At 43.3% G+C, this 17,561-nt stretch overlaps 1 long non-coding RNA gene across 1 annotated transcript; it reads left to right on the top strand.

Annotated features, from left to right (window-relative positions):
* The first annotated feature begins 1,126 nt into the window (after positions 1 to 1,126).
* LOC139794628 (uncharacterized) lies at positions 1,127 to 11,247 on the top strand. Its single transcript, XR_011725208.1, has 2 exons — positions 1,127 to 2,612; positions 10,548 to 11,247. It is a non-coding gene; the product is annotated as an uncharacterized lncRNA (long non-coding RNA).
* The last annotated feature ends 6,314 nt before the right edge of the window (positions 11,248 to 17,561 follow it).

Below are 17,561 nucleotides of genomic sequence, written 5' to 3'. Positions count from 1 at the left end.
TTACGGGGAGCTTGTGTTCGAGCGGGAGGCGTGTTTATTCGGCGGCATCTTTAGTTGTGTAGAGTTCTGTCTACACACCTGTGCTGGCTCGGGGCGCGGTGTCTTGTGCTTGATTCGGTGAGCTTGAGCTTGGTGGTGTTTCGGGGAGGGGTTCTTAGGGTTAGGGGTATCTGTTGGTTGGTGTTGGGGAATCTGCCGTGGTCGGTGGGTTCTTTTTGTCGCCGGGAAAGCGGTTTGCAGGTTCCGTGTGCGGCAGCTTGTGGGCGGGGTGCTGTGTGGGTGTGGCCAGCCCTACCCGCGGGAAATACAAACGCTGTGTAAACACAGCAGCGGTCAGTCTCCGAGGAGAAGAGTTCCGGGAGTAGTGAGTCCGTTCTCGGGAAGGGGTTTATGGCAAAAAGTGACGTCAAAGGGCTGTGTGCGTGGGGTGGGCTGGTGTGTATCGGTGCTGAGCGTGGTGTGCTTGTATGTATCGGTGGTTTGGGGTGGGGAGCGTCTTGTGTTTCGTTTTGGTTTTAAGGGTCATTGTATTTTGGTGCTTTGGGGACGGCTTGTGTTTCGTGGTGCTTTGAGGGCTGTGTTTGTGTTTGGCTGTCGTTCGGGGACAGCATGTGTTCGAGGTGAGGCTTGTATTTCTTGGTTGTTCTGACAGTGGGCTCGGGTTTGTTGGTGATTCAGGGGATGGGCTGGGGTTTCTTGTTGGTTGGGGGGGCAGGCTGATGTGGCTAGGCAGGAGGCTGGTTGTATTTTTTGGTGCTTTGGGGTTTGCTTCTGTTTGGTGGAGGGTTGAGGGGAGTCGTGTTCGTCAGAGTTTGTGTTGGGTGTGGGGCTTGTGTTTCTTCTGGGTCATCTGTTGTGTAGGGTTTTGTCATTTTTGGTTTGGGTGGCAGGGGAGGGGCTGTGTTTCATTCGCTGGACTTCAGTTTGGTGTTTGAGGCTTGTTTTTGTTGGTATGTTGGGGGGACTTGCTCGTTGGTAGGTTTTGGAGATAGTGTTTGTGGCTTGGGGATCCTGTGTCTCTTGGTGGGTCAGGGGCATGTGTCTGGTGGGTTGAGGGGGCTTGTCTGTGGGTCTGGTAGCTTCTATTTGTGGTTCATGGAGGGGCTTGTGTTTGAGGTGGCTTGTATTTGGTTTGTGGGAGGCTTGTGTTTATTCATGGGGCATGGGGGCTTATGTTTGGTGGATCGGGGTGGGTTGTGGGGGAGTTGTGTTTGGTTGTTTGGATGGTTTGTTTCTTTGTGTGTCGGGGTTGTGTTTGTGGGTCAGGGGCATGTGCCTGGTGGGTTGTGGGTGTGGTGTTGGGTTGGTTGGGAGTATTGGGTTTTTTTGGTGGTTTGTGGGGGAATTGTGTTCAGTGGGTTGAGGGGGTGTGTGGTTTGGGGGGCATTAGGTTCATGGTGCGGGAAGACTTGTTGTTCACAGGGTTTGTGTCTTGTGGTGGGTCAAAGGGTTTGTGTTGGGTGGATAGGGAGGGGGCTCGTTTTCATTGGTACATCAGAAGGGCTTGTTCATTGGGATGTCAGGGGGGTATTGATTGTGGTTTGGGGGGCTTGCGTCTCTTAGTGGGTCGGAGGCACGTGTCTGGGTTGGGAGGCTTGTTTGTGGGTCTGGGAGCTTTTATTTGTGGTTCATAGGGACCTTGTGTTTGGTCATGGGACAGGGTGCTCTTGTGGTGGTGGGTCAGGGTGGCCTTGTGTGTGTTGGTGGGTCAGGGGGGTTGTTGTTTGATGGTTTGGGAGAGGCTTGTCAGTTGGTGGGGCATGGGGGCTTGTATTTGTGGTTCATGGGGGGCTTGTGTTTGTGGGGGGTGGGCTTGTATGTGGTTTCAGGGAGTAGTGTTTGTGGTTTAGGAGGGTTGTTTGTGTTTCAGGCAGGGGGATTGTGTTTGTTGCTGGGTCTGAGGTCTGGCTTGTGTTTAGTTGTTCAGGAGTGGCTTGTGGTTTATTTTTTTGTTTGGTTTCAAGGCCTGTGGGTTTTTTTGTTTGTTTTGGAGCCTGTGTTTTTCTTTGTTTGGTTCCAGTGATTTGTTTTTTCTTTAGACTTTTTTTTTTTTTTTTTGGGGGGTGGTGGTGGTGGTGGTGCTGTTGTGTGGAGCAGTTTTTGGAAGAAAACGGACATGTGAGCAATCCTGACTACTTAGCATTAGCCAGAGTGAGCTAAGGGCCTTGAGGCCCAGCTCCAAGGTTACTAAAAGATCAGCTACGTGCAAAAGATAAGGAAGTTGGCAGCAGAAAAGAATAACAGGATGTGAAAGCATTGCATAGACAGCGCATGAACAGTTGTATTTAACCAGTTAGATAGTGCTCTGTGGCATATGAAGAATGTGTTGTACCAGTCAGCAATATGCTTATATTATGTTATGTTATCAGCTTGAATGTGTATAAAAAGGCTGCCGCTACTCTCAATAAAGGGCAATACTTTGATTACATTAATCTGCGTGTTGTCCATTGATCTCCTGCAACTGGCACCTGAACAGGGACCCTCTTGCTGTTGCTGTCTAGGAGCAATGAAGACAGCTGGAAGGAGAGGGTAGTGGGAAAGCTGACCGAAACAGCTCGTTGCCCCTGCAGCTGGTAGAAGTGCACTCGCCGGAGGAATCTCACCCTGATCAGGTGAGTGGTCAGGGAGGAGATGGGGTCTGCACCAGTAAAGAAGAAAAGGCAGTAGTTAAGCTCCTCCAACATATCCCCTCAAAGAGAGAGATACATTATGAGAGTGGCAGTCTGAAGCAGCTGCTACAATGGGCTAAAGAGAAAGCCCTGATCCCCACTGTCAGTACAGCTTTTGAGCTGGAAATGTGGGAAGAAATTGGGAAGTCCTTATGGGAAGAAATTAGCAAAAGGTCTAAGGAGGCTGGAGAATTAGCCATGTTGTGGCAGCTGATTCGAGACACATTAAAAGAAATGCATAGTGAGAGGGCATCAGCAGCCTCAGTGTTCGCTGCCTTAACGCCTGATCTAGCAGTATCGACAAATGCCCAAAATATGGACTCGACCTCTGGACAGTTATTTGAGGCACCTAAAATACCCCCACCAGCACCCAGGGGGACTATACTAATTCAAGCTCAGCCAACTGTGGCAATTGACCCTGTGGTTCACTAAAAAGTAAAAATGGGACCGAGAAGCAAAACCAAAAGCGACCGAAAACACTGCTGCCACCAGAATCGTTGGAGGACCCAGAGGGAGAGAAGCAGGACAACACGGGCAAGGAATCTCAGAATGCAGACCCCCTCCCTCGTGCCCGCCTGCCGTGGCTCCTGGCTGCTCTGCCACCACTGCCTTCCTCCCCTCCTCCACCGCCTGATTTATCTTCTCAACCACTGTTGCTATCAATCTATCCTCCGCTTCCCCTGTCAACACTGGTAATGCCTGCTATAGAGCAACAACCAAAGGAGGAGCTGGGACTCAGAGACAAGCAACTAAGGGATCTGCTGAAAAAACTGAAAGAACTAGAGACCAAGGATGAGTATACCCCTGAAAATCCCCCTAGTTTTTGCTCTGGGGAACATCCCAAACAACCCAGGGGCACTAATCTCTTTTTGTCTCCTGATCCGTTCCCTATTCCTGCTCCTACTTCCCTTATCCCTTTAACACCCATTGCTCCACCTCTTCCAGATCCAACACGGGGAGGGGAGGGTGGGAGTGTGGGTCCGGTAACTAGATGGAAGGGGATTATTCAAAATGCTATAGTAGAAGGAGAAATGATTCCCAACATGGGTCTGATGGCTTCCCCAGTGGTTGTGGGACCAGGGGGAGGGGGGCAATGGGTTGCATTAGACTGGAAAATTATAAAAGCAGCCAAATCAACCATTACGCAGTATGGTTTGAAATCGTCAATTTACTCAATCTATTTTGCAATATCTTTTTACTTCTCAATTGTTGATGCCATATGACACAAAAATGCTCATTAATACTCTGTTAACTCCTTCTCAACAAGTGCAATTTCATCATAAATGTTGTGTGAAAATGCAGCTGCAATTCCAAGACAGAACACCGATGTATTATATGGGGTGCAAGCACAAATGTTACTGGGTACTGGTCCTTTTGTATGCGCAGATTTGCAGGCACGGTTTCAAACTGAAGTGTTACAACTGTCACAAGAATTGGCATATAAAGCTTTGCAAACTGTGCATGAACCTGCACAAGCAACCCTCTCTTTCACAAATACTAAACAGGGGCTAACAGAGCCGTATTCAATATTTGTGATAATATCGCTGATATCAGCAATAATATCACATCCCGATTTGTCAGAAGATATGAAAATGAAATTTTTTTATATGTTAGCATGTGAAAATGCTAATAAAAAACTAAACATGTGTTAGGACTACTCCCGGAAGGTGCTACAGTAGCTCAGTTGTTGGAAGCTTCTGAGCGAATGCTAGAAGCAGATAAAGCTGCACATCTCGCCGCTGCAGTAGGCGCCGCAGTATGTCTTATAGTACAAAATAAAAAACAAAAAGGGGAAAAAAAGAGACAAAAAATGTTTTAACTGTGGAAAAGCAGGCCATTTCAAAGCACAATGCAAAAACCCAACTGGGGAAAGGCGAGCACAGAACTGTAACACTCAAAAGGCACAATGGTATCAGAGCAGGAATGGATATTGTGATGGAGCTATAGGCGCGGAAATGGAAGGCAGCAAGTATGGCATATGGAATAATGATACAGCAAAACAGCTACCTGATGGATATTTTTTGCTTTGTGGTGATCGAGCATGGCAGTGTATTCCTAAACAAGTGATAGGAGGACCATGTTATATTGGAAAATAAACCTTGTTAGCCCCTGATATGAGAGCACTAATAAGTGGAAAACAACACTTTTGATCAAAACGCTCAATACACTAATTGGGCCCAGAATGTAATGGCAAACTTGAAATTTGGGGTACAGCAGAGGGAGTTCTTGCTGCTTTGTTTGTCCCACATGTAGCAGCAGGAGAAGCTCTTGGCGATATACACAAACTAGCCTGTTGCACTGCTAAGTAGATGAACTTCTGGTATTTTAACATAGATGCTAAAAGATGTTGATAGTGTCAGATATACTGTCTTACAAAATTGTGCTGCCATTGACTTTTTAGTGTTAGCTTGAGGTTGTGAAGACTTTGATGGGATGTCTTGCATGAACTTGTCTGATCATTCGGAGTCGATTCACAACCAAATCCAATTGATTAAAGATAACATGAAAAAATTAACTGTTGTATATACTGGGTTAGACGATTGGTTAAACCTCTTAGGGCTAGGGGGATGGCTTAATCATTTAATTAAACAAGGTTTATCAATTATATTAGTTATTATTGTTTTTGTATTATTAGTATGTTGTTTATGGTGATGTAGCATTACCATGTTATCTCACGCGATGAAGCAAGTCTGGATTGCTCAAAACAAGAAGTGGGAATTGTGGAGCAGTTTCTGGAAGAAAACGGACATGTGAGCAATCCTGACTACTTATTATTAGCCAGAGTGAGCTTTGAGGCCCAGCTGCAAGGTTATTAAAACATCAGATAGATCAGAAAGATAAGGAAGTTGGCAGCAGAAAAGAAGAATAACAGGATGTGAAAGCATTGCATTGACAGCACATAAACAGTTGTATTTAACCAGTTAGATAGTGCCCTGTGGTATATGAAGAATGTGTTGTACCAGTCAGCAATATGCTTATATTATCAGCCTGAATGTGTATAAAGAGGCTACTGCTACTCTCAATAAACAACAATACTTGATTACATTAATCTATGTGTTGTCCATTTTTCTCCCACGCTGTTGTTTGGCTTATATATGTTCTTAGTTCTTATATATGTTCTTATATATGTTCTATAGTTTTTGTTTTGCGGTCTGTGCATTTTTTTTGTGTGTCCTGTTGTTTGGTTTTGGGGTTCTGTTTTTTTTTGGCCTGGTGGTTTGGGGCCATAGGGTTAGGGTTTACTTTGCTTTTTCTTATTTTGTGGGGGTAGGGCCTGTTGCTTGGTCTTTTGGGGCACTCTAGGTTTTTTCTTCAGGTTGTGGCCTTTGGCTTGGTATTTGTTTTGAGGCCTGTGGAATTTTTCTTTGTTCTGTTGTTTGGTTTTAGGGTCCTCTTTTTTTAGAGACTGTTGGTTTGGGAGCCTGTGTCTGGTTGTTTTTTTTTTTGTATGGAGGCTTGTGGTTTTCATTTGGGTTTTGTTTGGTTTAAGAGGCTGCTGTTTGGGTTTTCTTCTGTTTTCATTCACCTGTTTTTTGGGGCCCTGAGGTTTGTTTTTTGTTTGTTTGTAGGGGCTGAGGATTTTTATTTGGGGCCCGTTGTTTTGTTTTGAGGGTCCTGTTGCTTTGGGAGCCTGTTGGCTTGGGGCCCTCTAGTTTACTTTTTGTTTGGGGGCTTGTTACGTTGTTGTTTCTTACAGCTCCAGGGACACTGGGACTGGAAAAGGCATGCCAAGGAGAGAATGGAACTCCACCAACATTGCTTCTGCCACACCTTGCTGATCTCAGCTACCCAAGGGTGGTGGGCACCTCAGCCCAAAAACCTCCTGTCTAATTAGGGTTAGTGGTTGAGAAAATCACAAAAGAGTACAGCTCCAGCGATACTGGGATGGAAAGGACTCTTCAGGGATGTTGTCTTCCAGGCTAGTGATTATTAGATATCAGATAGAAGGGGACAAGATAAAAGACCTAGAGGAGATAGTAATCATACACTGAACAGTAGCTGTGCCAGCCATTGAAAGTACAAGACCCAAGTCATTCTGATTTTTTGCCAACCATGCCCCTGTCCTGTGGGTCCCAGAGATTGTAAAATAGAATGTAATCAGGATCTCGGAGCCTAGCTGGGCCCAGCCATTGAGCCAGTCTTTCAACTGTGTGGATTGGAAAAGTTCCCCTGTTTTTGGTCCATTACTCGTTTCAGTATTGCCTGAGCCTCTTTTATTGAGGTAGACATATTATGTATCATGATACAGCATTCTCTGTCGGTGATATTTAACATTCCACAAACTCCATGGTCCTCAAGGAGCAGCATATCCAAGGCCAGTATATAACTCTGAAGTCATCTTTGATACTTGTTGAACTTGCAAGTTCAGTTCTGCAAAGGCATGCCCGGGCCACTTAATCTGTGTACCTGCCAGGTGATACTTTCAGAAAAAAAATGGTGTCACGTTAAAGATAAATATGGGACAAAAAGTTGCTTTAAAAACATTGAGGCTAATTGGCCACCAGTATAATAGTCAGGAGGCCCTTTGGATCCTCTGCTGCTTCTCTACATGAGCAATAGGAACTCAGAGAAACTGAAAACTCAAAATGGACACAAAGTAGTAATACCAAATCTCTACCTAAAACTACTGTGCTATACCAATGTTAGGTAGGCATAAGAATTCTCCACTTGAGGAAAATGTTTCCTTTGTTCCATAACAAGTAATTGTGGTTTAGTCATCATGGCTCAGCAGTGAGAATGGACTTCAGCCCCTTCTGCTCCTCAGTGTTTTAGTCCTCAATGTTATTGTGATGTGCAAGGTTTAGGCTATATGCAGACCCTTATTGCTGTCTTGTCCTCTCCAGCAATCCCTTTGGAAATGCTAATGAGGATTTGTTCAGGGGCTTGTTCAGTGGTGTGGTGCCACTCCTTGGAGAGGAGTTCTATTAGAGGGCTACAGGGGTCCAATGGAGGGATTACAATGGTTACTCCATCTGGTTCCTTACACCTCCTCAGCTGATTGAGGTAGAGTAATACAGAGACCCTTGTTCTGGTCCCATATCCCAACAGAACCCTCTCATCTGAGTTACCAGGCAACCCTCTTTTGCGTTAAATCATACAGGGAATGAACTAAGATAGAAAAATTGGGAATATGCTTTTGCCAGTAAACCCTAAGGCATGTTCTAGCTCCTTTTTGTTCCATGGTATCTTTATTGGTCCCAAAGCAGTGAAGGGTTCAGGAGGGATACACACTGTCCCTCCCTTCCACCGTATACCTGAAAATTTAAGTTTGGGAGAGGGGACTTTTAGCTGGAATTTGTAGCCCCAGGCTTTCCAGGTGAGTAATTATTTTTGCTTGAATTTGCCCAACTGCAACAGTATCAGATCCCCACATCAGTATATCATTGAGACATTGGTACATCCTGACCCCCTCCTTGAAACTGATTTCTGATAGTGTCTGAGAAGCATGGTGTGCTGAGGTAGTTACATTCCTGTGGCAAGAGACTGCAAGTGTATTGGACGCCTTCCTGTGTAAATGCAGATTTTCACTGGTCACCCTCCCATACATGCACTATGAAAAACATGTGCTTTACATCGATGGTAGCCAAAATTTGATCAGCCTGCTCTTGAATAGTGACAACTAGCTCAGCCATATTAGGGAGGGCAACTGTTAAGGGGTCAGTGACTGCATTTAGATGCTGGTAATCAATAGTTAGCCACCACTTTTCATTAGACTTGCAAACTGGCCACACCAGGGAGTTATAAGGGGAACAGGTCTATCACTTCCTGTTCATCCAACTCCTTTATCACTGGAGTGATTCCCTCTTTGTCTACTGGTGGTAAAAGGGGTGTGGCTTTACATTCCCTATTTTGGAGGGAAGAAATATCAAGACAGTCTTTAAAAGCCTTATGAAGGTTGCTGGAAACCTGAATTGCCAGTCTCTCTTCTGTGACCACACAGACTTTCCCCTTTAATAAATCCCATATTGGTAGGAAGCACTTCCAAAACCATGCGTGGCCATTGTGGGAGTGGCATCTCCAGACAGCCAGCATTTTACCTGGGCAGTAGGCTGAGTCTTGGAGTACCCAAATACATTGATGATGACCCATATGTTTTTTGTTGCGGTTAACTCTACCCCTAACTCCACTCTGCTAATCAGTATCAGTGTTTAAAGCAGACAACTGAGCCCTTGCATCTACCAAAAACATGACTGGAGTTTTGAAGGGACTGAGGGGGAAGGTTACCAGTAAGACCCCCTGCAGGTGTTCAGTGAGCCTTCTAAGGTATAATCCACTTGCCCTCCCCTGGCTCACTTGGTAGGGACAGCATGGGAAGTTTCCTGGCTGTGGAGGGGAGTGGGTAGGCTCTTCCTGCCCCGCCTTGGGAGTTGTGGTAACCAACTCATCTCTCAGCTATTGGATTCCACATTCTTATTAACTTTTACAGTCTGGGGGTAAGCACACTATCCATTAACTCTGGGTGAGTGCCATTGTCTAGACTGTCCCACCACAACTGGTTTCTCAAGGTTACTTCTGGTAGAGCCTTTATCCTGGGCACTCTCCCCTTAGTCTCGGCCCTGGGCACTGCTGCTTGTGTACTCCTCTCTCTGTGGATGTGACCTACGTGTCACGATTATTGATCAGTTCCCGTGGGATCTCCACCTAAGCAATGCCCAGTCCCACCTGAGATCCTCCTGCTGCAACAGCTCTCAGTCTGCCCTGGGTCTCTATTGCATACAATTTTAGTCTTTCTGACAAGAGTCTAATTAGGGGAGTCATTCTATCTGGATTCACAAGCAACAACATTGGGAAAGGCCGTTGGGGAACCAAGTGCCTCTTGTACATTAAGTGAAGGCCAGCCACGTTCCATGTACTCTCAGTAAGCTGGCAAAACCTCAGGGTAGGAATGCTAATAGGGTCTTCTCTTTCTCTAGGGTCTAATCCTCCTGCCCAAGCTGCCACTCGCTGAGTTAGAGACCAAGGTTCCTTGTCATCATTCACTGTTAAAAATGCACCCTTGACCCCAATACCCTTGGTACCTCTTCCTCTGAAAACTTGTCAGGGAGACTCTCAGTTTCCTTAGCTGTCCTGCATATTTTTCCTGTGTTTTTTTGCCAACTCTGTGTCTGAATACGGTATTTTTTAGTAGTGCACCATCCTCACCATGTATCATTTCATCTTTAATAGGAGCTTGGAGCTTAGGAGAGACCTTAGAGAGAAGTAACTGACTGAGAGAAATACAGACTGTTCTGGAAAAGTTATCGCACTCTCATGGTTGCTTGTAAAAGATAGTGTCCACAGGAGCATTTGAGGAGGGAAGACAGTATTTTTCTCTTATGTGGAGACAATGTGCTCCTCCCAAATGAGGACAGTTGGCAGACTTTGGTGTACAGTTGTCAGCCTCTTGGTACCAGCTGTACTTATGCAGAAGTGAAGCACTCCTTGCAGTTTATAAATATCAGCCTAGAAGCTGGCATGTTCAGTACCCATGACCGGAGAAGAGAGCAAAGACTAAATTTAAGTTTCACACCTTAATTTGCACAATCACAGAATTTCACTGATGTGGGATGGAGACTTCAGGGATCATCAGTTCAACTTTAGGATCATCAGTTTGAACTGCACTGCCCAAAGTAGGGTCAATGAAAGCTGGGTTTTCAGAGTTGCATCCAGTTGGGTTTTGAATGTATCCTACACTGGAGACTCTTTTCTGGGCAACCTGTTCCAGTCGTCCAATACCCACCCAAGCATTTTCTTATGTTTTAATGCAATTTCCTGTGTTTCAATTTGTACCTTTTGCCTTCTGTCCTTTCAGTGGGCACCACTGAGAAGAGTTTGGCTCTGTCTTTTTTGCTCACCCATCATTTATTTATTTATCTAGTCCTTTTATGACCTTTGTAGCTCTCTATTGGACTGGCTCTGGTCAATATCTCCCTTGGATGAGAAGCCCAGAACTGGAACCACCATTCCAGATGTGTCTCACCAGTGCTGAGCAGAGGAAAAGGATCACCACCCTCAATGTGCTGGTGAGGTGCTTCCTAACCCAGCCCATGATGTTGCTGACCACCTTTGCTGAAAAGTCGCATTGTTGGCTCATGTCCAACTTGTAGTCCATGAGGACACTTGGGTGCTTTCCATACAGTTGGCCTCTACCTGTACCAGTGAATTCCCCATTGTTAAACCTCACAAAGTTTCTCTCCACTTATTTCCCAAACTGTTGAGATCTCTCTGAATGATAGCACAATCAGCCCGTTCAGTATGTTGAAACATTTCTAGCCTGCTGCTATGGCTTTGGCATTTTGTGTTACAAGGCACTGTTCTTACATGGGTCCGGCTAGAAGCAAGTAAAGGTCTTTTCCTACTGATTATCTATTTTCAGTAAGTCTTTTCTTTCAAGGACACAAAGTATAATGGCCTTTGTTTCCTTTTGAATACACTGGGGTTTTTTACAAGCAACTTCCTGAAACATTAGTGGGAGTTGTGCAAGTTGTATCATGGTGTCAAATAGGGATATCCTGTTTGTGATAAGTGACAATTGCCTGTAATTTTTAGGTAAAGACTTTGTAGTAGAGTCTAAGAGAAAATGAAGGTCCTAGCACCACTTCCAGCCTATCTAGAAATTGTTTTGTGCAGTTTATTTATTTATTTATTTGGCTGTGTACAAAGTGTTAAGTTTGAACAGTCATGGTTATTATTTGTCTATTTCTAATACAGTCCAAAATTCTGATTCCCAGACTATTACACAAGTCTGTAAATAATTTTTTGTACCTACCCCTCTGTTATCTCTCTTCTGCTGCCCACCTTGCTCTCTACACTTTACCAATTCTTGTCTCACATTCCCACTCTTAAATTCATGGTTTCTTTCCTTCTGCTTCTTGCACTTAAGAAGTCTCCCACTTTCCATCTGCCAACTGCCTTCTTTCATCAAACCCCAGATTCCAGGATTTTGACCTACTTCTGTGGTAATATTGCTTTGCTTTCACTGCTTTAAGTGGTCTCTTCTTGTAGTCTACAGTGCCTTGCTGTTCTCAACATTCTATTTGAATAAGCGATGCCACAAAAGCTGAGAAGCATCCTCTATAGTTAATATTCATATGATATTTAGGTAATAATTTTAATATACTTTGATTAATCATATAATTACAATTAAATCTTGAAATAGCAGTGAACCTATCAGGTATAACCTATTTGCTGTTCCTGTTACCCATTTTAACCACCCCAGTAACAGCTGATTACTTTTCTTCCTACACAGTAAGCACTGGTTAATGCAACCAGTTTGTCAGGACTTGTGTGTCTCCCTCTGACTTGCTCTTCTGCTGTGGGCATGGGTTGAGATTAATCTCATCTACATTCAGTATTTACTGTGCTGATATCTAAAGCAGGACCAACGCTTCACACCCCAGTTCTAGGTGTGATTCTTCTGGTCTCCATTAGCCACATCTTCTGTTTCCTTGTGAGATGGGTTTTGCCCTACAAATGTCTGTTTTTTTCCAGTGACAGTGGGAAACTAGACAACCAGCTGGATAGTCAGGCATATGAACACTACATCCACACATCCAGTGTCTCCCTGTGCCTCATTTTTCCTATCTGTAAAATAGCTGGGCATTTAGTTGAGACTTAATTAGTAGCTTTACAACTAAGTGATTTAGACATTTCCGATAATTTAGATAAACAGACTCGGTCTCTATGTGCGCTTCCTGTCTTGGAAACACAGCGTGCATACATAAGCATTAATATCACATATGTACCTTAAAAATGAATGTTAAAAGATGATGTTAAAATGTTCATTCTACCCCTGACTTTAGTGAAGGCTGAGTTCTCCCTACTGCTCCATTCTCTGAGTGCCAGGCAAAGCCCTGGTGGGAGTGCACAGGGCTGCAGATGCACAGATGGGTAAAGCAAAAAGGCAAAGCAAAGCAGAAATCAGGGGAACCTGGCTGAGATATGACATGCTGGACACTGTAAGTTTGATTCTGCTTCAGGGATTAAAGCCCATCTTGCAAGAAAAGAAACAAGCAACCCTTGATACCTCAGAATGGTGGGGTTTCTGCAAGGAAACTGTCAATGCAAAGTGTATTCCTTTGTTTTGGAAGGAAATATTTAATTCAAAGATAAATTTATATAGCTTAAATGGGCCTTGAAGAGGCACAAAGAAGAAACACAAGAGAAAAATAAAAAAATAAACCAAAACTATGAATAATGAAAACAAGTAACACCCCAGATAAAATGACAGAGTTGGAAAAAGTCATCATGAAGAGTTTTTTAATAGGCACTCCTGTGTCCCATTTATGACTGGGAGAAAACTACATAACTGTTCAGGGTTCGTGTGGTGCTGGTTTTGGGTCGGGGGGGAGGGCCCCCAGGTTGGCTCCTGTGAGAAGCTGTGGAAAGCTCCCCTGGCCCCAAAATGTCCGTCTCTGTCCAGTGTTGAGGCCATCAGTGACAATGGATGTGCCTCTGGTTAACATATTAAGGAAAGGAAAACAAGTGGCTGTAAGACTTTTGGGCAGAAGAGAGATGAGAGCAAAGCTTGAGCAGAGATGCCAAGGTTGGTGATGAAGTATGGGGAGAAGGTGCCTGAATAGAGGTTCCCCTACATCTTGTGGTGAGGCAGGTGGCTGTACCCCTGCAACCCATGGAGGAGCATGGTAAGGCAGCCTGGGAAGGATCATGGTAGAGCAGATACAGCCCTGCAGCCCGCAGAGAGCTCCAGGCCAGGGGAGGTGAGCAGCTAAAATTAAAATGATATACACAGGGTACTGCATTTGATACAAGGTGAAAGAGACTTCCAGTAAATAAAATCAGAAAGCTCTTGTTTGGTGGGACTGCACATCAAAGGTCTCAGTCTACATTAATTCATATTGGCATGAGTTAAATTCAGGTTGGATGATCCCGTGAAGCTCAGATGAAGCAGCTTTGTGTAAGCTAATTTGTTCATTGTGCTGGGGGAATTCTGCCATACAAAGAGAATTGCTTTGTGATGAGGGCAACCATCTCTGTGGAAGACAATCAGATCTAATCTAATACAGGTCATAACAGTTTTCCATGGGTGGAATAGAAAGAAATGCCTTCTCCTCTAAGAGGCATCACAGCTGTGAATGACTGTCACCTTAACTCATAAACAAAAGCAGAACATCACATCCTTTTATCTTATTGCTACCCAAAAGAGGAAAGCTAAAATCTCTCTACATATTTCCCATCTATTTCTCATTAGACAGAAAGTTAAAACCCAGACCCAGATTTCCTCCGGTGCATTTTTATTTATAACACAGATTAATTTTACGGGACATTTCCTGGTTATAGCTATTTTTCTTGCTCCTTTAATAAGGCATTTGTGGCTTGAAATGTCCTGTGCTTGACATTGTGAACGTACCAGCTACTAAATCACAGAGCCTCAGTTTCCTTTCCAATTGTTTAAGAGACTGGAGAAATCGAGCTATGTGTGCCAATTTTTTTGTGTGGCTACGTTTCATTTAACTTTATACATTTATCTGATGGGAAAAAAATCAATGATCTAATAATAGATGGTACCACATTTCATACTGTGAGTCAGGACTCATTGAAAGATGTTATGTATGAGGAACTTCCTCAGTAGGTCTTTTTCTTTCACTAAAATGCAGTGAATTTTATTTTATTTTATTTTATTTTATTTTATTTTATTTTATTTTATTTTATTTTATTTTATTTTATTTATTTATTTATTTTTGTGGCCAGCATTTCTTATTTAGCATTTTGATTAATTTTCACCCTCTGTCAAGTAGAGAAAGAAGCTTCCATGAAAATGGTGTATGTTTCTCATGTTCTCTCTTGCCTGTAATACACCATTTCAAATACCTAATAATTTGTTTTCCACTATTCTAAAAGCAGTAAAATTTGCTGAAATACTGAAGAAATAATTCTGAAAGTGATATTTGCAATATGTAGATCATAGACACAAATGTCTATTAACCAAAACCTGATTCAGAAAGTCATATAACTGTGGAGGCGGATGGGATATATGTCTTTTCACTATGAGCTTGCCCTTCACTGAAGGTTCAAGCAAAGAAGGAGCTAAGGATATTTGGAAAGTATTTCTCTGGGGTAATTCCTCATGAAAATCAAATGCTGAATTATACTACAGCAGACCAGTCTGTGCTGCTGCAGAATTCCAGCAAATCTCCAGCTATATTGACTCCAGGCTTCCCAAGCCTGTATCCTTGCTGGGAATCGACCGGCAAAACAGCAGAAGAGATGAGGCAGATTCTGTTCAGGGGATGGGAAGGAAAGCCTGGCAAGCCATGTGTATGTATTTTGTACCACCTACTGGCAATTTAGAGCTCTGCAGACAAGAGGCAACGGGGAGTCTCTGGTCCATAACCCAAGGGAGCTGGGAGCTGGAAGCCTTTCCAGGAACTGCAGCAGAAAGAGCTTCAGCAGGGTGCCAGGTGATGTGACTTAGATGTGGTTTTATGTGCACCTGTGGGGCAAAAAGCTTCTCTAGGAAGTGGTGGAGCCACTGTCACTGGGTGTGTGGAAAAAATGTGTGGACGTAGCAGTTGAGAACAGGTTTGAATTGTTTGCTTGTGTTGACAGCTGGACTTGACGATCTTAGAGGTCCTTTCCAACCTTAATGATTCTCTGACTCTAAGATTCTATGATTTGGAAAGGGTCTGCTTCAGAGCTGATGTTTTGCCTGAGATCTCACATCTGAGTGAGGTCTGAGCTCTGCCACTGTGTTGACCACAGCACCTCCAGCCTAGAGCTCCAGCAGGGACAGGAAGCATCCCACAGGTCTGGAGTGGAGTTGAAGTCGTATTTTACAGCACGAACTGTAAACTTACACTGAAACAGTTTGTAAATGGCGTAAATGGACACTTAGAACTTGTAGCTTTGTGGGTCAGCAAAAAAAGGTGTCTGTTTTTAATTTTTATTTATTTATTAATAAGAAGCAAATGTCTCAGGGCTGGATTTTTCCATACTCGTCAGCATTCACAATCAAATGAGCATTTGATTCACAATCACAATCATCAGAATTCACAATGAGCATTCAACTGTTCTTTTTTATGTATGTGGATTACATTTACTAAGACACCAAAATAAGGTAATTTATTTTTTTTAACAAAATTCATCTGATGTACTCCTTTGATGGCCTGGTGTTTGTTTCTGAGTAGGACCTGAGCCCTTTCAAACATCAAACTCCAGGTATGAGGGCATCTGTATGTCAGATCATCCAGATGATCATAGGGTTATGTGCAAGCAGGTGGGATGCCCATCCATCACTCATCACAGGCATCAATTGAAATGGGGCCTTCCTGAGGAGGGAAGGGGCTTATGATTTTTCTAGACTGGCAAAGGTCTTAAAAAATAGTGCAATATGATGATATATAAAAATGTGCTTATCTACAACTTATTTTATATTCTGCAGAGGTCTACCAAGCTGATATAGGTAGGTCTGTGGTATAGCTGTACTGGAACAGCATGAAAAGTCAGCTTTGTAGTGCAGACTTGGCTTTAAACGTTTATTCAGTTCTACCCCAAAACTAACATTAAAAAAAAAACAAAAAAAACAACTCGAAATGCAAACACCACTGATTTTGCACAGTAAATGTCACATGGGAAGACATTTCTAGTTCAGGAGTTATTGTACCATGCTGGAGCTTATTGCTAGCGCCTGTTTGAAGGTTATGTTTGCTTTGTGTAAAATCCTACAAAATGAGGCATTAGAAATAGCCCTGATCACTTTACCTTGAAAATAAAATAAGGACCTGAGTAACTGCATCTCAGCTAATAAGCGCCTTAATATTCACTAAGCAGAGCCTGAGTTATATTTTGGCATAGTGTTAGATTTAGTTACATCACGGCTAAAACTACAAGCTCAAATAAAAATTGATTTCAACTTCATGAAATGGCTGATTTTAATGTAAATATCACAGTTCCTTTTGCCTTTGAGAAGCCAATTAAAAAAAAAAAAGAAAAAAGGCAAACTTGGCATTTGCTGTATCACTGAGCCCTGCAAAATGTCAGTGTTGCTCTGCATGGTAGTTTGTTTTTTCTGGATTTTAACTCCATCAGCTGTGGAACACACGGTCTTCAGCTATTCATTAAAAAAAAATTCAGAGCCTTTTACCATATTGAAAGCTCCTTCCTTTGGAAAAGACCAGTGCAGCTTTAGCAGCTTTCCAGTGTTATTTTCCAGGCATAAACAAACGCAGTTGGCTGAACCTGTTCAGGACCATTTAGCATCCATTCCAAGAAAAACATTATATTGGCCCCAACAGAAGCAGTGTCTGAATACTATTTCATTTTATTGATTGCTGCTTTTAATTTTAGCACTATCTTCTGATCATTGCTTGAGGTCATCATCCAACCAATTTTTGTCGTGGTGACCAGCAGAGAAAGTTGGCAGGCTCTGGAGATTGCTGTTTATGAAGCAGACAGTACAATCATGTACCAAGTAAGAAGGAGTGTACAGTGTGTAGCTTCAGCTGTGCTTAACTGGAGATTTTTAAAGCAACTCTGACATCAGTGCTTTCTGGATTTGCACGTGGTTTTGGATAAAAATATGCAACTAACAAAGAGGTGGAGAGGAAACTGGGACATCGAGCTCTCCCAGAGATCTCCTGTGTACTGATATGAAATCAAACTAAATGGTGTTTTCAGAGTCTGTAGATCAGTCTTCTTTTTGTGGGACCAGCCCTCAGGACATTTATCCTGGGAAGTGGTGTCAAACATCATTTTAATCCCTTCAGGAAAAGAAAAAAGACTGCCTAGCACCTGTGGAAATGGCCTGCAATATGGCCTAGGGCCTCCATATGAAGACAACTACATAGGTAAAGATTGAGGAGTGAAATGGGTGGAATTCTGCTCCAGGTGTTCAACCTGGTACGTCTCAACCAGGCTTACTAAGTGAGACAGGCCTACAACAGGAGGAAATGT

The sequence above is a fragment of the Heliangelus exortis genome, chromosome 3, assembly GCF_036169615.1.
Source record: "Heliangelus exortis chromosome 3, bHelExo1.hap1, whole genome shotgun sequence".
Taxonomy (NCBI): Eukaryota; Metazoa; Chordata; class Aves; order Apodiformes; family Trochilidae; genus Heliangelus; species Heliangelus exortis.
The sequence above is the reverse complement of the archived record's forward strand: the minus strand, read 5'-3'. Positions and strand labels throughout refer to the sequence as shown.